Raw genomic sequence first — 20,640 nt, 5'->3', positions numbered from 1 at the left:
TGACTTAATGTTTAAACCTGGGACAGATTGATTACACCCAAAAACCTGAACTACTGTCTTAGTCCATACAGACTTTTCTTATAGTGACCACAACATTGTTCTGCACTCTGAGAGCAGAGCTTAGAAGTTAAAAAAAACGTTTTATTTTTTCAGATGATCAATGCCTGGCAATTTTATAGTATCATTGTTTAGGACATGATACAACCAAAAATAGGATTCACCTTTCATAAGCAAAGAGGAAGAGAGACTATCTGCTTCAAAGAATTTATAAACTTGTGGTCAAAAAACAAACCAAACCAAAACCGGAACTCTATAACTGCATTTTGCAATTCCTACACTACAAAAAACCACCAGGTTTTTCAACACGTTGTGTAGAGGTTAAAAAAATCATGGTGTCATGCAAATAACAGCACCTTCTTGGTATGTTACAACTCTTGGCAGTACGTACTTATACGGTTTCATCCCTATTCTGGAAATGTTTAGATCCCTAGTTAGCTTGCTAAATTCCACTGGAATTAGGATGCCAGCAGACGTTAACTATGCATTTCTCAGAGATCACCACTTTTGAAGTACCAGCTAAGTCATGAAAACACTGAACACGAGGGATCTGGCCTGATCATAAATGTTCACATCTGAGCACTTAATGTCTTTTTATTAAAGATCTAAAGGACTCCTGTGATCCGAAGCACTCTGATTGAGAGCCATGATTTTTTGGCAGTGCAGCGTCTAAGACGGGTGCCTAAAGAGGTCTGAATATAGTCCTAAATCCTTAAAATGCAGTGTAAATGTGCTCTGCTACAATGACTAAAACATTATAGGAATCATAGTTTTGGAAACTGCACTGTAAGCATACTTGCTTTTCCCCTCAGCAAGGGCGTACCGCAATGTAATTAATCTCTGTGATTAAGTATTTTGTTACTTAAGATAAACCATCAGATTAAAAAAAAAAAAACTATAAAAATTGTTGACTTACTAAATACAAGGGTGCCTTGAAACAGATGCAAAAGGCATCTGCAGACAGGAAGGTATGTGGTAAAGAAAATAAGGAATATAGTTACAAAAGGAGATGAGGGACAGGAAGCTGATCACAATGCACATTACATTATTCCTTGCTCTCAGATGCTAAAGTTGCCACAGGGATAATATCGATATGGGAAGTGAAGTGGGCTCTCAGACACTTTTATCTTTATAAATTGTCCAATGAGGGGAAATAGATGGGCATTGAGTTATATTCATGAAAATGATCGTTGCTCCTGGGACAGAAGTAATATATTTTTTAAAATTTTTATTTGTTTATACTTTGGCTAATGCTCACTGAACTGCCGAACATAATATAGCTTTAGCTGAGAAAATAAGCAGGAGCACGACAAGTGAGAAAAACAAGAAGAGAAGAGAAATGCTTTCTGGTTTTATGCTCTACAGAGAATGTCATTGCTTGCTGAGTGACATCCTTAAAAACTTCCTTGACTGTTTTGTCTTGTGGTTTTCAATGAATGCATCAGCTGGAGGTGCCAAAGGGCACGTGCTGTGTGTCCCTCGAGGCCTCGCTAGGAGACCCTTACCCAGACCCAATATCTGCCTCAGAGTGGCTTTGCAGCTACATTGTCTAGCTTCAGGAAAAATAAATAAAGGTTGCTCTGTATAAAGTATGGTATTCAATTATCTGCATATATGAAATAAATATTTCATATAAATATGTAAAGCAGCTGCATACAGACAGCTGAATTTGGTGGTGCAAGGTGGAAGGACATGACTCCCTAGCAGTTTAACATTGACGGTAGTCAATGTATTGCAACAAGTCTTCTTTGCTGGCTGGAGAGTAGGAAGTTGCAACCAGTGATACTTCACAGATGTTAGCATTTCTGAAATTCACAAAGAAATAGTCAATCTATCTTCAGAGGCATTGAAACTAACAAAATTGCGAATCCTAAATAAATATAGAAAAGAAAATGAAAACTGGATAGAACCTCAGGGAAGTTGCAAGTGAATTTGGAGATCCAAATTCACATGAAAATACTATGCAACATGAAGACTGTGTGTTGAAAACAGGTATGTCAGTGAAAAATACATTTTCTTAAAAGTGTATTAAAAATATGCACATGCAAATATGGAGCTTCTTGTGGGTGTTTTTGTAGTAATTTTTGTAGTTTTAACCAGATGTATAACTTTACATTGTGATCAAGCTCTAATCTAAAAATCTTTCTGGTCTTTTTGTGTAATCATAAAATATACTATTGAAGCAAAAGAGTTCATTTTTTGTCAGTGTTGAAACAACTCTTTCCCTCTGCTGTGCATTGACATGCTTGGCTGGGCTTTGCAGATCATGTCTTACAGTGTTTTCTGTCTTCACATTTAATGGATCAAATTTTCTCATTGGATAAAATAATTTTAAGTAATAATTTTTATTTATGCTGTACCATCTGAGGAAAACAGTTTCCAAGAGGAAGATTTACCTTGCCTATTTCCCGATTTTAAGGATTTTAGGCAAAACAGTGTTTGTCTTCAATGAATATTTCCAGAAATTGAATTTGTTTATTAATGGTTAAACCCTTGTCAGTCTTCATCAGTGGGATTACAACTGGCATCTAAGGAGGCAGACGGGAGGGCTGCATTGTTGCTGCATTATTGCTGCACAGCAGAGTGAACGTGTACTGTTGAAAAAGGCTGAGTTACTTGGTTAAACTGAAAGCAAATTACTGTCTCATGGTGTGGCAAAGGTAGCATTTTTCCATAACTCGTAGAGAATAAGACATATATGTGTGTGACAAATTTCACTGCCTGGTGAAGAATAGGGTACAGTGTATGCGGATCAGCTGTGGGGGTATCCATGAGTCTGGCAAGTATGCAGTAGAAATGCTAAGATGCTAAGGAAGGTGTCCTGTGATGTTGGTAAGCAAAGACCAAGGTAGGATCCTCCACCTTTTGAAAGCTGCAGATCTATCCAGATGCTGTACGGCAGTAAAACCCAATTGTTTCTGAATTGGCCAAGTGCTAAAGAACTGAAATGTTAGTTTCTGAGTTTTGCCTCAGCTACCTGAATGCCAGGTATGCACAGCTGCATCAGATCCAGTGGAGAACTTAAGAACTGTCAAGGGACCAATATTCTTTCATTCTTCCAGTTGTAAAGTTCCCTTAAAGCATGTTGTTTAAGGATAAAAAATGCCAGGTCATTGTTTCTCAAGAAACCTAGAAGACTCTCACATTTGTACCTTTGGGTCTGGATACTTGTCTAAATAGTAAACTGCTCTCAAGCTGTCAGACAACCCTGGTGTTTCGCATTTAGCTGATCGAAAAGGGCTAAGGTATTCCAAATTCTTAGGAAAGGGAGCGTGATGCTGAATTGGAAGCAGCAAAAAGGAAGTCAAGGAAACCAGAAGTAGAGATTTGCCATGCAAACACTCAATTTAAACGTCAGCAGATTTTAATTTATCGCTCAGTATTCGATAAAAAATAGCCGGAGTTAAGCCACAAGGCCGCTGGGCACTGATTTGGATGTGGGATATTAAACAACAGAAAGCAAAAGGAAGATATAGCCCTGAGACATGATAGTTGCTCAGCTTCTTAAGTGAATCAGAGAAAATTAAATTTCATTACTGAAGTTTAGCATTTCTACATGCCCTTTATAAATGAAATCAATAGTGAAACTTGTATTGAGTATGGAAAATAAGAGGTCACCACTTTAATTAAATGAGATCTTCTAAAATATGAGAAGGCTGTCTAAACTGGCATAAATTCTGGGCTGTTTAACAGACTGAAACATTGTTTACTGAAGTGTAAAACCATCAAGTTACACAAACAGTTTTTATGTTCACTTGAAATGACAATTCGAAGATGAGTCCTTTTACTAGACATGGAAAGGTGTAAAATACCTTGTTCATTGTGTTTAATACTAGCTCCAAAGAAGAAAATTTATTTATGTCAGTAAAAAGCACAGACTTTCTAGTCCTTGGTTTTGAGAAACTCTGGCTGAGCTATTCCTTGGCCAAGTAACCTTGTTAGTTCTGTTATTAGTTGTAGTTGCTGGTGTTGTGTTCATCCCTAGAAGTGTTTGCCATTGATCAGACCCCCAGTTCTATGTTCAGTATTTCGCAGACCAAAATGTGTCCTGAAAACTGCTCACAGAAACAGATAACGTTAACAAGAGGGTGTAGTTTGTTCTAGAAATAAAGATCCATGTAAGGAAAATGTTTATTTCATCACAACCCCAGGAGCCTGTGACAGCTCTTAATCACTCTGCCCTAAAATTAACCTCCAGATATGCTAGCTTTGAAATTCTGGCCATAAAGCATCTTTACAGGGATACTGAAAGGTGTGATTTTCTCATAACTTGCACTGCCATCTTCTTGTTACCTTAAGCGAAAAAATAATAGCTACATTTTGCCTTTGAGAGGCCAATGCACTCACAGGGAAATGTAACAGCAAAAAAGATGGTATCTGTAGTGCTGTTTGCCATAAAATTAAAAAAAAATCTTATCACTGGTCATGGAAAAATCGATTAATGAGGTAGGAAGTGGGTTACCAGGGGTATCCCCAGCCTGGTGGCAGCAGGTGGCCGGAGGGATGAAGGAAGTGAATAGAAAGGAGAAAGATTGGCAGTGGCACCAGTTCCATGATGACATTTTGGGCATGGATGGGAGCCTCTTGCTGCAGAGACAGAAGCCCGGCTGGTTTTGTTTTATCATAGCCTGTTTGTCCTGTTCTTCACCCCCTGTTCAAAACAAATCTCATGTTAAGCCAGAACTTCCAGATTTCTACAACATTTCCAATAAACAGTCCACCAAAAATCTGATAATATTAGCATTCAAATGTGAATGAACAGATAAAATATAAATTTTGTCTGAGATACGGTGTAAGCTCAATTCCTAGTAGAATACAATTGATAAATGAATAGGATATTTGTTCCAAGCTGTTGGAAGTCACCAGAAAAAAAAGTGGCAGGAGATGAGTAATTTTAATCTGAAAACATTGTATAATATATATTTTATAAATTATATATTATAGAAATGTGCCTAATTATTTTTATAGAAGATTTTATATAAATTATATAAATATATTAAACCCTCAAAAATATTACTTTGGACTTAATGAATGTTACTACTACCCCAACTCTATGCAATGATGTCTGAATTGTATCATTCCTCTCTGTGCTAGGAGAAAATTTCCCTCCTAGTCCCTAATCCTGAATTCAGAATACATGAATAATGTACAGTGAATGGGTACATCAAAATATACTGGAGAAACAGGGAACGCTTAAGGTTAAAAATATAAACTAAGCTTTTATAAACTTGTTTGACTTCATATCTGTTCTTATATTTGTACATTTTTCTTCTCAGTAAATGCAATATTTTCCTTTAGTCTTTAATCCTAGGCTATATTGCATGACCATTTTGCCATGAGTTGTCTATATTGCATGACCATTCTGCCAGGAGTTCTGTTTGCTCACTCTTTTTAGCTTGTTTGCTTTTTGAGGTCAATCCTCTTTCTCTGGTCTTTCAAAACACAGTGTTTGGTTCTGATTTTTAAGTGATGAGAAGCGATCATCAGTGTACTTGTGTGAAGGTGCTCTGATACAACAGAGTGAAAATAAAAAGCATGATGAGAAGCTGATTTGTTTGATATGACAGTTATCTAAAACTCATCTGTATTCTGGAAAATGAAGTGCTGCCATTTCCAGGATAATATACGATGTTGTTTACAAAACACTTTCATTGCCGTGGCTCTGGTGATATTCACCCTTTTACAAGCCTAAGGGGAAAATGAACGTGACCAAAACCACCATGTCTGGTTCAAAAGTCAATCTGAAGTGGTGCCGCAGCTCTGTGCTTTGGGCGTCATTATGAGATGAAAGCAAAAGCAGGTTTTGAGTAAACAAAGCATAAATACAAAATCAATCTAAAACCAGAACATGATACTGACTTATATTTAGATGCCTCTCATAGACTGATACATTTAACGTGCACTCTGTTACTAATGCAGGACTTCACTCGTCAGAAAAGGTTTCTATCTCTGGTATAAACCTCAGTAAGTAAATGTTCCAAAGCTTTAGCGTTCAGAAAGGATATGAAGAATGTTCCATTACACCAGAACATTAAAAAAGCTTTCAAATAGTGCAGAATGCAATTACCCAAATAAGAACCAGGTCACAGCACTAGATCTGCTGTCCTGACCCATGCGAAAGCGGAAGTTGTTTTATTTTGTTTTGTTTTGTTTTGTTTTAAATGGTGACTGATGCTGAAGTTGTGGCATAGTGACTCAGTATGTGTATGCACTGTGCAGGAGGGTGCTGGATAGGAGAATCAAAAGTCATTTTAAGGAGAAAATTAAAAACATGAATTAAAGCTTACAGGGTTTTTTATATTTTGATTACTCTCAGACCCTGTTCAATCAAGAATGAAAGAATTATGAGCACAAGGCTGAAGTAATTAAGAGGCAATTTAGTCTATCATAACAGTAAGGAAATGTAGCAAAGAAAGCAGACTTGAACTTTTTCCTTGTTTTCCCTTCAGTCTAGTGACAGCTCAGCATAGGCCATGGTCTGAGTTTTGAATTTGTGACAGTTTGTGGCAATTGCGAAGTGACAGTAGTTTTTCCTTTACCGTGTTATTTTAAAAATACAAGGAATTAATCTGACAAGAAACTGCCATTTCTTAGCAAAGATTGTTTTCTCAAAAGTGGATCTGAACAAAAGCACTCAAACCTTTTTTGGAGGCTTTACTTTCTTTTTCATTTTAGATGTTTCATGGTGTAAAGCCTTTGTTACTTCTCATCCACTTTAGGATGTGGGAAAGCAGCCTGCTGGTTATGGAAATATAAATCAAAGACCAGAGATGATATGGCAGGGATCACAATACATGTTGAAATAATATACGTACAGCAATGTAAATTATTTTTCTTCCTTTTTGAGTGATTGTTTGAGTGGATTATTCTAGTCTTAAAGATTCCTCCATGTTTTATTCATCAGGAGAAAAAAAAAAAGAGAAGAAAGAAAAGGAAAAGGAGATCAGTCCAAACTGGTAGCAGGTCTGGAATCTTTTACCAAAGCATATTGGAAGCAGAGGATGTAGACCGAGCTCCAGGAAACTCCTCTACAAACTGCAGAACCAGGACTATTCATTAAATAATATCTATTTGCTGAAATATTGAGTAGAAATGCGTTCTCTTTGTCTGCCAGTGTTCTGAACAAACTGGAAAATTTTCAAGGTGTCTCGGCTCTCTTGATACAAAAGGATGAATGCCACATCAGAACTCACGTACAATTTCATTTCACCTGGGCTGGGATAAAAATTTTATGAAAAAACAGGAAGATACATTTGTTAATTCAAACCAAAATCAAGGCAACCTCATTAAGAGAACTGTGAAAGGCATTGTTATAATGGGAGATATTATAAGGGTGCCCTACATTAAGGGCTTGTGTTTTGCTGAATCTTTTGTTTCAGGATGCATAGAAAATAAAAGGAGCATATTCTCACACAGACATACAAACAATACAGCCAGAATCACATCGCGGTGTGCACATGAAGGGGTCCCCTGACTGACAGGAAGATATGGGACAGGTCCTGAAAGAAAGCTGAGCTTGTGAGATGCAGCTTTGACGGATGCAACAAGGCAGCCTGGGGGCGGCTGGCTGGGAAGGAGCTCTGCAAAAAGGACCTGAGGTTCTGCTGAGCGACAAATTGAACAAGAGCCAGCAACACGCCCTTGAAGCAAAGCAGGCCAACATCATCTCGGGATGAGAGATGTATGTATGTATGAGAGTGTATCCAGCAGATACAGGGAACTGATCATTCTCCTCGCCCTGGTGAGACACATCTGGAGTGCTATGTCCAGTTCTGGCCTCCCCAGTACAAGTAAGACGTGGATGTGCTGGAGTGAGCCCTGTGGATGCCACCAAATGGGTCAGGGGAATATAGCACAGAACATATAAAACTGAGCAAGGTGCGTTTGTTCAGCCTGAAAAATATAAAGAAAAGGGGAAACCTTATTGCTGTTTACGATTACCTGATCAGAGGATATCAAGAAGACAGCATCACAATCTCCTTGGAGGCACACAGCAACAGGAAGGGAAGCTACAAACATGAAGTAGAATGTAGGAAATTCCAGTTAGTCTTTCTATTTTTTAAATACCGGAGTAGTTTGCTCTGAGAGGCTGAAAGATCCCCATCCTTGGAGATGTTCAAAACTCAACTGGGCAAGTTGAAGGGCTCGGATTAGGTAACCTCCAGATGTGCTTTTCAACCTAAATTAATTTGTGATTCAGTGGTTCTGTGACTGACTTGGCAGCTAGCAGGTGGGAATGGCTACTAGATATGCTTGAATGGAGATAAATGAAAGCTTGTATTTATTTAAAGAGATTATATTGCATGTATCTATAGCATATTTGCACAGTTTTTTGTATATCAGCATACAATACATAAATTTAGGCTACATATACGGATATATATTCTAGGATAGGTAGCATTGTAATATATTGCAAAAACGATTACCACAGTATCACTCTGATGAAGAATTTCTTGCTCTTTGTTGGGCAAAATGAGTCTAATGCCATCAGATGTCTGTTATTTCATCTGAAGGATTTCTGTGTCAAGTCACACAGAAGTCTCTGTGTCACCACACAGAGACTATAGCATCCAAGTTATCAGACACAGGGAGATGAATCAGGCTACAGTGAAAGGGTGATCAGCCAAGACACACCTAACCTGTGTGGTCCAGAATAATCTTCCGGGTTCTTTAGTGCACCCTAGATACATCCTGAGTTCATGTCAGGATGAGACCATGTACCACAAATAACCTTTTTTCTACTGGAAAGAAAAAGGAATGTGGGCAGAGAGGGAGCTGCAGTGTGATTCACAAACCGGGATGGGAGACAAGCTGTGCACGTTCGATACAGTGCACAGAACGTGAGTACAAGTGCCAGAACTGCCAGGTCTAAATCAGCACTAATAGGCTGTTGTGACTGAATTCAGGCCTGGGCTTCCTGGTGATTTTTTGACTTAAGGACATCGTGAGAAGGTGTAAAATAACCCAGAAACTTTATTTCACTTCATAGTTTTATTAGGGCACTTATGTTAGATTTAGTAATGGGTCAGAGTTCTAATGTAGAAATCTATTTCTGATATTTTCACGTTTGCATCTGCTTGGTCCAGACTTGTTATTTTTGATTCTGTCTGTCCTGAAATAGCCTAGTGCCTCCTTCATGGAATCTATACTCAGTGGTTATCACCTATTTATCTCTCTGGAGTGCGCCACAGCATTTAGATATGTTTACAAGTGCTAAATTATTTCCTGTTGTGTTTCAGAAGCTAGGCAGTGGCTATAGGAGTTTCTGACTACTCCTTTGTTTCTCTTATCCCTGAAAAAGTAAGAAATACTGAGTGCATCTTCTGATTTTAAAGAATCTCCAAGTAAAAATTGAATTAGAAATCCATTTTCAGCATTATGTGTTGTGTACAGTCTACTAGAAATAGCAATATTCTATTTCCTGTCCAGAAACAAAATGTAAGGGTAGAGGTATGTCTAATAGTGGAACACAAAGGAGAGGTAAGTTAGAACTCAAGGTGTCGAAAGGAAAGTGATCTGTCTATTAATGTCTATAACCAGAAAGATCCTGTTCCTTTAGACACTAAAATGAATGGTGCTCAGTTAAATTCTGCTGGCTGTGTCTCGTTATTCAGGTGTTATTCAGGTGAAATCCAGTGGTCTGGTTATTTATGACTGTAAATCACACCGAGTGTTCTTCCTCATACTAATATTTCATTATTGTTTTATTTTATTGAAAGTAAATTTACAAACAAGTATATTAAAAGACAATTCGAAGAGAGATCCATTAAAAAGGTCTCTTAAATATTCACTTGAGATACTAGATTGAGAAATAGATGATTGGGCAAAGGATTTAATAGTATTACGAAGTCATAAGACATTTTCAGAAATAGATTCTCTGACATCGTTGATGTTTATTGCCTTTCTAATTTGATTTTTATAAGCTACTACCTAAAGTGAAGAAATATTGTATATATCTTTTCCTTTTTTTGTGCTTATATTAAAGAGCTTGTTGTGGCTTAACAGGCAGTTTAGTTCTCCTTTCCTTTCTTTTGCCAAAGGAAATAGTTGGGATTTCTTTTCTTCTTTTGCTTCTTCTTGGTGCAGATGACCCATTTTTGCTGTTGCACACTTCTCTAAGTCAAATTGTGTATTAGAAAAATGAGATTGTTTTAGCTTTGCAAGCGCACAGGACAGAAGCCAACAGGAAAAGGATTTTTTTTTCACAGACTGAGGCTGCACATGTAGAAGATCAGTAGCCATATTACCAAACAGGATATTTTCCCCTTTATAAGATCCTGAGTTATCGCTAGGTATTTAAATGCTGTTAGTAATGAAAATACAAGGAAATTATTAAGTTATAGGCAAACTGCTTCATTTCAATCATGTCCATAAGACAGGTCAATTCCGAGAACTACTGTCTGTGCCTCAGCTCTCATGTAGCCAAAAAGGTCTTTTCTTACTAGAGGTTTGCACAAAATATAGTCTAAAGTAATGTGCCAAATTCTGTCTGCTCTTCAAGATTCCAGAACGTGCAATTTCAGCTACTGCACATTGTCTTCCTAAATTCCTCAGTTACATATTCATCTTGTGAACAGTAAGACCTTCCAAAGCTTAGAGATTAAAAGCTTTTGCAATCCGTTATTTCCTTCATTCTGTTACCCACTTGAAAAATAACCTGGTTAGAATGTAGGCAAAAATAATAAACAAATTAAATTATGCTCACAGTCAAAGCTGTGGAAGTCATCAGTTCAACCAATGCTAACCATAGCTGGTTTGTCTGTAATTATGAGAATACGTAGGTGTTTTGAACACTGAGGAGATAAAATGAACCTGTGAGAAGGGTAGATTTGGAGTCATTAAATGTCATTGTTTTTTTCCACATGTACCTCTGACTGATTTAAGGATCTGCTGCTTTCAGCATCTTTTCCGTAAGTCTCGTGTGACTCATATCCTCTCATCTGATAAGTGACATGATCCTAGTTATTAAGTCTCATGTTATATGGGTTCAAATCCTAAGAAGACTGCTGTGTGGCAACACAACTATATGTGTTCTTGCCCTCATCTCTTGTTAGTCATAAAAGGAAGACTCAAGTATGCCAAAGACACACTCTTCATAATCAAAATATGTTTTTGCCTTGTTATTTTGTTTTCTTTATATTGATTTAGGTTTGTTATTTAAGATTGATCTTATGCTTTTAGTTTCTTAATTTTCAAATGTGTGATTAGCATTTGCATATTGTGCAGTGTGCTGTGAGCTACACCTCAAGTGCTCTACAGCCATCCCTCAGATCTAAGGTTGGGATGCTCAGCTCACATTTAATCCACAGGCAAGGGCAGAGGTACAATACCAAGTGAATGCAATTCTCTGCCTCCTGGTGCACCCTGGTTCTGCAGGAGCACCAGTGGTTCCGTCACTGTGAAGCCCAAGCTCACAAGCCCTCCCAGGACTTACCTGGCCCCACACAGGACTTACAGTTTCAGCAACCGAGTAGAAAAGATGGGAGACTATCAGAGCCAAGGGAGAGGTATTTAAGGTTTCAGGACACGTAGGCATCCCTCTCTCCTGGGTGTCAGTAGCAATAACTGGAAAAGCTCTGGATTGTCTGCTCTTAAATCCCTGAGAGCACACCCAGGCCCGTGTGAGTCCACACAGCAATCGCTACCATGCTGTAAAAAAACAGGCTTCATCTAGTTCTCTTGAGTGCAAGCACACAGACATTCTGGTAAAGCTCCAGTGTGCCCAACAGCACCCCTTGCTGTACACTCTCTTTTTTTTTTCCTTTTTTATTTTTTTTAAACCTAGTAACTAACCTTGGCTGTCCTGGCAGCCGTCACTCTCTTGTCTTCAGTGCTACTGGCACAAGCTGGATAGGTTGTGCTATTTTGATTACACCTGCTTAAACTGTAGTGATGCCTCCACAAGCACATATACAGTATGAACACAAAGCATGGGTAGGTGCCCTCATTCATTTTCACCAACTGGAAAAACAATATGCTCTTGTCTTGTTCATATATGAGAGGGAATAAATTTTGAAGTGTGGTTAAGTTTATGATTTGGAGAGCTTGACAGGCTGTATTTTGTGATTTTGGAGACTGGACTTTTTTGGGGAAACCTTATTCACCAAAATACATGAGGTATGTTGGCTATTTTTTTCGGTCAAAAGGTATAGTGTGTTTTCAACTGCGATATTAGAGAACGTTTTCACTGTTTCTTGATGGCACTTTAGTCTGCCAAACTCTTTCGATCTGATAACATTACCTGAGAGATTGAATAAGGCAGCTAGGTAGGAAATGAAGTTATAAATATTTGCAAGGTACATATTTACAAGTTAGAGCAATGCTGACTGCTTTGGAAGCGGAGTAGGCAATACACATACAATGAAGTATTCTGTTTTCTTAATGGAGCGTTGCACAGATAGAAATCAAATCACCCATCCCCACTTTCCTATTTTTGCACCAATCAGTCCGGGTCACTTAGATTTTCACTCGATTTTGAGAAGCAGAATGAAAGAAAACAATATGATTGCTGTTAACCAGGTCATGCCTTCCCCTCTGTGTGTGCCAGAACATCAGTGTCGTTCTGATGCTCTGCTTGGACCAATATGATCAAAATATTTCATAGCATCAGAATATATTTCTCAAATGTAAGTAGTACTTTTGTCTGAAGCAGTCCCAAAAAGCATACTAAAAGCCCAAACAGCTACAAATATCTTAAGTTCATATACAGACTCCATTATCACATGCTGCTGTGCAATATCTCCCTTTGTGAACATCCCCATATCAGACTGCCTTCATAATTCCCAATGTATTTGGTTATTTATTTATTTAAGAGTTGCCTTAATAGTTTGATTTGAGCCATTGGGATGTCTTGTACTTATTTTGTTTTCTTTCAAGTGTTGACCTGAGCAGGGTTGTTATCCTGAGAGGGACCAAGTTGTTCTTATGAGAATAGGCTGAATTTTAGACAGATTTGCCTTCAGATATCTCTTTGAAATTTAGAAGGGCTTTCTCACATTACTTGCTTTCTTACCTCACATGGTGCATTTGTTGTTTTGTGTATTCTTGTCTGATGACAAATAAGTCCTATGTCATCCACCATTCATTGTGGACAAACAACTCTATTTTATGTATTGCCACTCATCCTTTGTTTCACTTCTCAGTCTTCCTGTGACCTTAGAAAAAGCTTCTCCCTCCCCATTAGCTGCTCCAATAAAAATACCGCTCCCAAAAAGAACAGTAACAATTAGGACTTTTACGTATTAGTTTTAATAAACTGACATTTCACGTTTGGAAGATGTGAAAATGTGCCTGAATTTTGTAGAAGGAAAAATGGAGACAGGAGATATTTGCAAATGGTTTTTGCTGATAATGGTACTGACCACAAAAGACAGAAAACTTCTGCTATAGGCAAGCTTGTGGTCACTATAATTTTTGTGTCCTGCTTTCTCTTTTACCTGATCTTCTGGCTGGTGCTTTTCCCACCTAGTCACCCAGCCCTTCGCAGTAGCAATTAGCAGCTCTCCCTGATGGCCTTCAGATGTAGTGGAATTTTTCAGGCATTAACAGTGATTTCCAAAACCTCAGGTGTAGGAAATGATAAGGAAAGTATGTGGGAAGAGAAAAGTATTTGAGAAGTGACTGAGCTCCAGCTTCTCTTAAAGACAGGGAACATTCTTTTTTTCTTCTTTTTCTGACAGAGAAGTGAAAGAGAAATGGTACGTTTCGAAATAAAAACTGCAAGGTTTATGTTGCCTAATATTGGTAGGTATGTTGCTATCTGCCTCTTCTGTATATCTTTTTCCTTTCAGGTCATTCCTTGGCATATGCCTTTTTGGGGTTGTGCCTGCACATGAACATGAGGGTTATACACACTCCTCACACTTCACTGTTTTCTCTATTTCATAACTCTGGTCACATTTTTTCAGTTCAAGAAGGACAGGGAACTGCTGGAGAGAGTCCAGCGCAGGGCAACTAAGGTGATTAAGGGAGTGGAGCATCTCCCTTATGAGGAAAGGCTGAGGGAGCTGGGGCTCTTTAGCTTGGAGAAGAGGAGACTGAGGGGTGACCTCGTTAATGTTTATAAATATATAAAGGGTGAGTGCCACGAGGATGGAGCCAGGCTCTTCTTGGTGACAACCAATGATAGGACAAGGGGTAATGGGTTCAAACTGGAACACAAGAGGTTCCACTTAAATATGAGAAGAAACTTCTTCTCAGTGAGGGTGACAGACACTGGAACAGGCTGCCCAGGGGGGTTGTGGAGTCTCCTTCTCTGGAGACATTCAAAACCTGCCTGGACATGTTCCTGTGTAACCTCATCTGGGTGTTCCTGCTCCAGCAGGGGGATTGGACTGGATGATCTTTTGAGGTCCCAATCCGTAACATTCTGTGATTCTATGATTTTATTCCAACTAGTGTTGTAACATGAGCAGATGATGATTGCATGTATGTTACTTGCTGACGTGTCTTATTTGATAAAAAATATTAGAAGAAGTGCCACATAAAGGGCATCCTGACTTCTGGCTTCTGAGCTGTATGGGGCTGCCCAGCAGGGACACATGCTAAAGCAGTGTGGTGAGGGGTCTGGCTCCTGACACCCACCAGGAACAGAGGAAAAGCTGACAAATGTTATTAATACCACATACATAGCACAAAAAAATCAGATAAACTGTTACAAAAACAAATGTCATTCCAAGTCATCTTCTCCTGTTTTTTCACATCCTACTTGTCCACAGATCTTTGTAACAGGCATCTTGCAAAGCACTAAATATAAATGTGTTGTTCATATTTGGTGCCATCCAGGTGTTATGCTTTGCCTAGCTGATACACAACGTGTGGTCTCCATGGCTTGTGTACTTTTCCACTTGGCAGAAGAGTGACCTGAAGTGCTGGCCAAGCTGGGTTTGTTTCATTTGTGGGCTTGTTTGTGCACTAACAACACTGATAATGTCAACATGGCTTTAAGAATAGTGTTTGCTAACTTGTTCTGGCTCTGAAACAACAGATTATAAAATATATTGTATTTCCTCATTCAGCAACAGAGGAGGTGTAGTGCTAACATTTTGAAAACAAGACAACACTCCTCACTAACCAGAAAAAGGTCGAAAAAAATGGATTAATTGTCAAAAGTAGACTGGGGATCTATTTGCATCGTTGAATCTATGGCTGGCTCATATATATCAATTATTTTTGTGAGCTAGGTATAGTTACATCGCTTTTGTTCATCCATTCCAGAATGCAAAAAATACCAGCCCAAAAAGGACTGCTGGTAGGAGAATGTGGGTTTTTTTTCACTTGCAAGAGTTTGTGGAAGAAGATGCAATTAATTTAATATTTAATTTATTTGTGAAAAGTGTCAATATAATTGACTTAGGCCTCTATTGGCAGCCTTGTTCTTTACATTTTCACAGGACAATAACTTTCTTCTTCCATACCTGCTTCATTACCTTGACTTTGGCTGTATATTACATGTGTAATAACAGTGTAGTAAAACAATCTTCGGTAAGCAAGGTAGGGAACCATTATTTAAATTCAAACACACAGAGCTACATTAGGATGAGTTTTCCTTATTTTTTTCGATTATTGAACCGAAGCAGAACCCTAAGAAGAATTCATAATACACTAATTTTTGTTGTTATTTTAAAGTTTTCAATGTTTTCTATTTATGTGGTCATTTAATGCACTTTATCTTACAGCAGTTGTACATATATGTTACAAAACATATCAAGTGTTCTGATCACTTTTGTGAATCAACAGCATGAATTAAACCAAAGGATGATGTTACTTGTATAAAGCAAATATCTTAAGGCTGGACAGCTGAATACAGGTTTCAATTCATTTTCCTTATTCTTTCTGGTTAATTTCCTAGAGTTTTGGTGTGATTTCTAAGTAGAAAAAAATAAAGAAAACACACAAAAAAACAACCAACCAAAAAGCAAAGAAAAAAGAAACTAGTACATTCCTTTATATTTTTGGGGAAAACACATAATTTAAAATAGTTTGTTCTTTAAGTGTCACCAGGCCATTTAAACTGGACATTAAAAGGTAGAGTCTGATTAACAGAGTCTCTGGGAAATTTTAGGTAAGCATGTATACTCTGCATAAGTTCTTACTGGCTAGCGTGTATTTGTACAAGCAGGAACATGGTGACCTAGCAGAAGATAATCTATAAAATAATTTTATGATTTTACTCTAATTTGTTCATTCAACAAAACCAGAGAAATTCTAAAAAGCCTTTCAAAAAGGTAAATTTCTAGATGGACAGTAATTTTATGGGTGCATTCACCTTAACTGAGGAGTCACTGCTCTATGTTTTCTCATGTATCTGAGAAAATGAGGTGTTAGGATGTGGCCTTCATCACACTCAATATAAGCAAGTGCAAATGTTTCATTTCTGTAGTAGAAGGAGTATTCAGAATTTCTTCTTTCATGCTAATATAGTTTGCCACCTCGCAGATTCAGTATTGAGACTTCGAGCACCATTGTCAATCAGTATTTTAATAAATCAAAAACAAGTGTCAGCCTGTATGTCTGTACCATACTCTGAATGAGAGTCCACAAACTCTTTCACGCAGAGATGTAAATCACTGTGATCCTGCTCCAGGTTGTTTCCAGAATGATAGAATGTCCTCACTTGGAAGGGGCCCAAAAGGATCATTGAGTCCAACTCCCGTCCCTGCACAGGACAACCCCACAGTTCACACCGTGTGTCTGAGGGTGTTGTTCAGTCTCTTCTTGAACACTGTCAGGCTTGGGGCCGTGACACCTCCCTGGGGAGCCTGTTCCAGTGTCCAGCACCCTCTGGGGGAAGAACCTTTTCCTAATGTCCAACCTAAACCTCCCCTGGCACATCTTCCTGCCATTTCCTTGGGTTCTGTCATTGGTTGCTAAAGAGAAGAGTTCAGTACCTGCCTCTCCTCCTCCACTTGTGAGGAAGCTGTAGCCGCCATGAGGTCTCCCCTCAGACTCCTCCAGGTTGAACAAACTGGGTGACTTCAGCCACTCTTCATATGACTTCCTCTCCAAACCCCTCACCAACTTTGTAGCCCTCTTCTGGACACTCTCCAGTATCTTTACATCCTTTTTATCCCGCGTTGCCCAGACCTGCACACAGTGCTCCAGGTGAGGCCGCACCAGTGCAGAGCAGAGCGGGACAATCACCTCCCTTGCCCAGCTGGCCATGCTGTGCTGGATGCACCCAGGACACGGTTGGCCCTCTTTGCTGCCAGGGACACTGTTGGCTCATGTTCAACTTGCCATTGACCAGAATCCCCAGATCCCTCTGCGTGGAGCTGCTTTCCAGCATCTTGTCCCCCAACCTGTATACACAGCCAGGCTTGCCATGTCCCAAGTACAAAATCCAGCACTTGACTTTGTTGAACTTCATGTGGTTGGTGATGGCCTAGCTCTCCAATTTTCCAGATCCATCTGCAGGGCCTCTCTGCCCTGAAGAGTGTCAACAGCTCCTCCCAATTTTGTGTCATCAGCAAACTTACTAAGCAATCCCTCAAGTCCTGAGTCTAAGTCATTTATAAAGACATTGAAGAGTGCTGACCCTAAGATGGATCCCTGCAGAACCCCACTAGTGACTGGTCACCAGCCCAACATAACCTCATTTATTAGAACCCTTTGAACCCAGCCTGTCAGCCAATCACTCACCCACTGTACTGTGTGTTTATCCAGATGTTTGCTGGACATCTTGTCCAGGAGGTTACGGTGAGAGACAGTATCGAAGGCTTTACTGAAATCCAAAAGGATCATATAGACAGGCTTCCCTTGGTCAACAAAAGAAGTCAGTAGGACAGGTAGGAATGATGTGGGCAGAGGTGGTGATGACTTGCACCAGCTGGATGAGCCATGGCCTGGAGGCATCAGAGAGACATCCTAGTCTTATAAGAAGGGACTTGGTGGTGGGGACAAGCCCAGTGCAGAGACAGGGGTGCAATGTCTGGCTTTCATTTGCTATTTAACTGACCCTTAGGGACTGCAGCAATCTAGAGGACTTCAAACAGGGACCTGGCAGATAGTGTGGCAGTTCACATGGCAAAGCACATTCAGGGGTTCTGGAACACTGCTTGGGCTGCTGTTTGCTGTTGGAACTCGCAGTTTCCTCAGCAGCCAGGACACTGCTTCTATATCTTCCTGGTCTTCTGGGAACAACATTTGGGAACAGTTCTAGGAACTTCACAGTGTTCAGGGGAGGCCACTGTGGTAGTGGCACCAGAGTACCTGCCCCTTAAGACACTGGGGGAGCTGGGCTTGGTCAGCCTGGAGCAGAGATGGCTTTGGGGACACTTAACAGCAGCCTGACAATACTGAAGAAGACATTACCAAGAAGACATAACCAGCCTCGTTACTCAAATGCACAGTGGTTGAACACGAGACAATGTTCTTAATGCAGACAGGAGAGGCACAGATTTGGCATAAAGAAAACCTCTCACAACAAGAAAAGGTAAGTACTGGAGCAGGTTGCCCAGTGAGGTTGTGCAGTCTGCATTTTCCAATGTTTTCAAGGCCGGACTAGAAAAAGCCCTGAGCAACTTGGTTTGAATAAAGTGTTAAGCCAGCTTGGAGCAGGAGGTTGGACTAGAGACCTCCTTAGGCCCTTTCCAACTTGAATTATCCTATGGTCCTAAGAACAAGCCTCTTCTGAAATCTCACCAAACCTGTTACAATTTTTCATCTATGCATGGACGTAGTCGTATGTCAAATCAGGCACTACCACACCTAGTGGCTTCCAGGCCTAAGAACAGGGAGAAGAAACAACTGAAGCAGCTTTGCAGCTGAAAGTGGTGGTAGGTTTAAAACAATGAAGCTGCCAAAGATTTACTTTCCCTTCAGAACAAGACAATTTCAGACTTAAGTAGTATAATAGATGTGACATGGAAATCTGAATAAAAGTAGGCTGAACAGACAGAACACAATCAAACTGTCTCAGACCATAAACGAGTAACCAGACTGCAGAAGGATGTTTGTAACCTCAGCCCCACAACATTTGGAAAGAATTTCAATTTCCCTCGCAAAGAGCTGGAGCTATTATCACACACAAATATTCAGGACTCGATGAACAGGTAATCTGATCTCTGAGGCAATTGTTATGTTCCTGAGGCACTGAATGAGGTCTCAGGGACCCAATGCAATATACTTAAGTAAACATAAATGATGTTGCTAAACTGTGCCATCCTTGTATCATCTTTGCATGTTTGGATCAATGGCTACTATTAGAGTGAATATTAAACAACAAAGAATGTTGTAAAAATGTACAAATTTGCCTCATAATCACATAAACTGAATTGGCTGGGTTTTCTTCTGGTGTAAACTAATGTAATCTACCAAATTCTTGAAGTGAGTCCAGTTTGCATTCATGGTTTAGCCTTGGATTTCCACGTATGAGTCCTGTGCCTTGTCCAACTATCCCCAAATCTGGCCACATTTCTAACATCTTTACATCCTCCCTATGACCTCCCCGTTTGTGTACTTGATGGATATTCCTTTTTTTTCCAGGTCATGTGTCAAAACTAGCTTTTTCCGTGATGTCTTTTCACAAATCAAGAAACATTAATGTACTTGGAAGAAACTACATGCATTGTTTGAATGTTGTGCCTTTGATCTGTGAACCTTGTGCTTTAGTCGTCTTCTGGGAGCTTAAACATACTAACACATTGACAGCATTCAGTAAATAATTCAGGTGGAAAGCTTCCAATTAATTACTCAGTGAAATATCAGCTTTGAGTTACAATCAATTTGGTTTTGGTTGGGAAAAACAGACCACATATTAGTAACTTCTGACATCAGATGATATTATTTTACTCCAGTCTCTAAATGTCATACTTCAACTATAGCCTTGTATTTATTTAAGCATGTATGTGAAGGACTACACACTACGTGCTTATTGAAGGATGAAGATAGGAAATTTTTAGTGTGCAAAAGGAACTTTTAAGTTTTATGTTGAATTCTGATTAGAAAGAGAATTTACGTTGCTTGTGAAGTTACTCCAACTCATTTGTTATATACAAGCTATCTTGAAAGAGTGTAAACAAGACATAAAACACTGAAGAAAACAGTTTCTGTTTGTTTTCTTGTTTGTAGTGTAAAAGGAGTGCATGTGAAATTACCCTGAGACTGCAGGTGGCCATTTTAGTTATTAACATATTTTCTATAGACAGAATTAATGTTAGTGATAGAATTACAGGGTTTTTTCCACTCATGAAAATGAATAAATAATCTTCATCAAGCATGATTCAAATGCAAATTTCCTAGTACTATGTAGTCTGCTGGCACACTATCTTGTACTAAAGAATCCTGCTTGTCTAACCTTGATTTAATTGTGTTCTGTGCATAAGCAATGACCTCACTTGGGTCATGAATTGCTGAATCAATGGAGCAAAAAGTACCATGTTTGACCTTGCCATTAATGGCAAAGCATTAAAGAGTGCTGTATTTTGTTCTTTTATGTAACATGCATATTTTCCTGACATTAGTAGACAGTTTTCTTTTATAAAAAATAATTAAACCAAATACAAGTGACATTCTAGGTACTGCCCTATCCCTCCCCTTGTTTCTTTCTCTTCCAGAATTAGTTAGTTAATAATAATATGCATC

This window comes from Nesoenas mayeri (assembly GCF_963082525.1).
Source record: "Nesoenas mayeri genome assembly, chromosome: 1".
Lineage (NCBI taxonomy): Eukaryota > Metazoa > Chordata > Aves > Columbiformes > Columbidae > Nesoenas > Nesoenas mayeri.
Note: the sequence above shows the minus strand (reverse complement) of the source record.